Source organism: Ixodes scapularis, unplaced genomic scaffold (genome assembly GCF_016920785.2).
Source record: "Ixodes scapularis isolate PalLabHiFi unplaced genomic scaffold, ASM1692078v2 PGA_scaffold3__209_contigs__length_174095766, whole genome shotgun sequence".
NCBI lineage: Eukaryota > Metazoa > Arthropoda > Arachnida > Ixodida > Ixodidae > Ixodes > Ixodes scapularis.
The window spans coordinates 96,527,819-96,531,487 of NW_024609868.1; positions in this window are offsets into that span (position 1 = coordinate 96,527,819).

A 3,669-nucleotide genomic window follows, 5' to 3' on the forward strand; every position below is an offset into this window, starting at 1 on the left:
CTTCAGCGTTACCGAGGAGCGGCCGTGCGATCAAGATGTCAACGCCTTGTATCGGCCGAACAACCTGCTAAAAAGGCTTTAGATGACGAGCGCAGACACGCCTTAGCTAAAGAAATTCCGGAGCTGCTATGTAACGGCGCTTACTCAAGAAATACCGACAACATTATGACCACATTCACACAATACTATCAAAACTTATTTGTTCAGGCCTCCCCCTCATCAAATGAAGAGTATATGCCTCTCGTTTCACTGCTGCCCAGCTTGAGTGACGAGAACTCCGAACTATTTACTAGACCGTTTTTTCTCAAAGAGATATGCGAGGCCGTGGGGTCCCTTCCTAGCTCGAAGACACCTGGACCAGATGGCCTCTCAGCAGAATTTTATAAGCAACACATAGACATGATATGCCCATTCCTCCTTGAACTTTTCACAGCTTCACTTCAGCATGACAGGTTACCTCCATCGTTTTATCAAAGTTAATACCAAAAAGCTCCGACTCTAACAAGTTAAGGACTGTTGAAGGGTATCGCCCAATAGCGCTCTGCAATGTCGATTACAAAATATTTGCCAATATTCTTACTAAACGCTTACAATGTGCCATTTCAAGAGTGGTTGGAGCTCATCAAACATGCGGGATTAAAGGTCTCACAATCCAGACAAACATTCACGTAGCGCGATCAGTTCTTCATTGCTGCGACAGTTTACAAGATCAAGTAGCCATGCTTCAAATTGACCTAGCGAAAGCTTTCGATCGCGTTAGCCATTTCTTTTTGTTTGCTCTTTTAGAACACATAAACGTAGGAAAGGTCCTCTTTAACGGTATAAAAATATATTATTCCGAAGCAATAACTCGATTAATAGTAAACGGGGCTCTTTCCAAACCAGTTCACCTTCATTCTTCTGTAAAGCAAGGATGTCCCATGTCTCCCCTTCTGTTTGCATTATATTTGTAGCCTCTGTGTTTAAGTATACTGAAAAGTACAGACGTAAAAGGTTATAAATTGTTATCTCATGAAGTGAAAGTTCTGGCTTATGCCGATGATGTAGCTTTTTTCTGTGTTGATAAGCAAAGTATCGGCGCTGCATTACAATTAACCCAGCAATTTTGTAAGGCAGCTGGAACGCTGGTTAATACCTCCAAGTGCTGTGGACTTTGGTATGGGACTTGGGGGACAATGCCCTCGGATTATGCAGGAATGGCGTGCTACTTACCTTGGCGCGCCTCTAGAATGTGTTCGAAATAGCTCACGCTACTGGACAGAAAGTGTGAAAAAACTTAAGCGCAGAGCGGACATGCTGAAGCCTAATCATCTTTCGGTGTTTGACAGTGCTACTGCATGTAACATTTTCCTAGTCGCAAAACTGTGGTACGTGCTTCAGGTTATTCACTGTGCCCGAGGACACCTTCAGCGTTTCCATAGGATAGTTGCGACCTTCATATGGGCCTCTTCATGGGAGCCAATGCGGGGCGACAATCTGTTTCGATCTATCGAAGCGGGAGGACTAGGCTTAACCCACTTATTTGTACGGAAAATTGTTTCACGTTTCATGTTCCTCAGAACGTCTTCCCACCCGTCCATTAGGACCTTTCTCCAAACTCACTTGATGTATCTCCTCCCTGATCTCGTTGTTTCGTCCGACCATGTGGCAATGCCTCGACCTTTTGGCTTTCTCAAAGAAGTCGTCGAATATTTTGAGTTTTTGAAAGCGCGTTTTTTTTTTTTATTATTTATTCACCGTTTCCAGAAAAGAGCTCTACCATAACCTAATAGATTCGCTATTTCCAAACCCTTTATATCGCAGCCACTATCCAAACAGTACAGATCAAGATGTTTTAAAACGAGTTCGCAGGATGCACGTTCCCCCGACTGCAAAAACATTTTTCTTTAAGCTTCATACTAACACACTACCCGTAAAACCATGGTTTCGTGACAAAGGAATTTTTGTACCGTGGACGTTCAATTGTCGTTTATGCAACACGCCAGAGACTATTGAGCATTGCTTTATTTTTTGCACAGAGGCATACCTTTTCTGGGATGTGCTTCAAAGGACTATCAAAAAGGACTTGTATATCAACGCATACTCTATTCGTTTTCTTCCTGTGGAAGATCCAGACACATTTCCCTCTGATTTCTTTATTTTGCTTGGTATGCATAGTCTCTGGAAGACTCGCATGATCGACAGAAACGCTGAACCACCAAGGACTACCAAATCAAATTTTATCGAAACATGCAATCACGTAATAAGTGTCCTTGATGCACTCGGGGAAAAGCCAAGATGGTACTGGCGCCTTGAAAAGTGCCTTTTGTTTCCTGATTTCTGATACAGCCGAGTCAGTCCTGCGCACCCCAAGAGCTATGCAAATTTGTCTGAATTGTAAAAGTGTTGGTGAAAATGTATCTGAATAAGCTTGTATAATCTCAGTGCATTCTCGTTTCAAAACTGCAACTATGACCGATGTGCCCACCGTCTGTGCTTCCATGCAATAGCTCAGTGTATTAGAGCACCAATTTTTCAGCTCGTAGAGGAGCGGTAGTGGAGAGTTCGAATCCCGTTGGCCCACACACTTTTTTTTTTCATATTATAATTTTATTTTTATAAAAACATTGGATGTGCATTTCGAGCACTTATCACCCGTTTTTTTACAGCTGTTTTTACGACTGATGATTATCTGTAGTGTCAGCAGAGTGAGCAACAGCCTTGTGCATCATGGCTCTGGATACTTTTTAGTTTAAAAATGTTGCATGAATTAAAAATTTCTGTAAAAATGATAATCACATATATGATATATCCTATCAAACTTGCCCTTTGAATATTGGGTGATAGTTTTAATAAGTGCACAGCAGTAAAGTTACAGGTTTTCCTTTATAGTTTCTTCGTGGTCGTACCGTACACGGCGCAACGATCGGTACGCGGGCATACGACCGTGATCGTCTGCTATCTGTACCGTAAGAGAGGAACATGAGCGCCGCATCTACCTCCGTCCCTCCACCTTCCCCTCGCAAGCGGTTTACAGCAGAAGGCAACATCTTTCTACTTCGGGAGGTGCTAGGCGCTGCTCCTTTTTCACTCCAGCCCTTTGGAATGACGTCCTTAAAGCCTTAAACGCAGCGTTGAACAAGAACTTCTCGTTGCGAGTAGCGAAGGAACGGATTGACCTCCTCGCAAATAAAATAGAGATTTGAGACGTACTGAAAGATACGTCATTCCAAAAATATACACACTGTATGGAAAGAAAAACAGAAATCATTGCATTCCTTCCTTATTTAACGAACTCCCAGAGTCCCTTATGAATATAGAATCCACTAGGGCACTAAAAAGGAAACTAAGGAATTGGTGTCAAGCATCTGAGCTGTAGATATCGTAGCCTAACCGTTGGAGATATTTCGTACTTTTATTTCATGGTAGCGTGAGTAGACTTGGCTATAAGCACCTATATTTCATACTCTAAAGATTTCCTTTTTTGTATTTATTTGTGTTGCTAATTTTGTGTTCCTTTGATTTTTTTTTTGTGCTGCGGAGCGTTTTCATTTTTTTTTTTTTGTAACAACATGTATTCTAGTTGGTCGCCTGGCCCCATATACAAGCAGAATGCTGCTTTTGTGGGCCAGCTCTTTATTTTGTATGACTTGATCTGAAAATAAAAATTGAATTGATTTGAAAATTGAA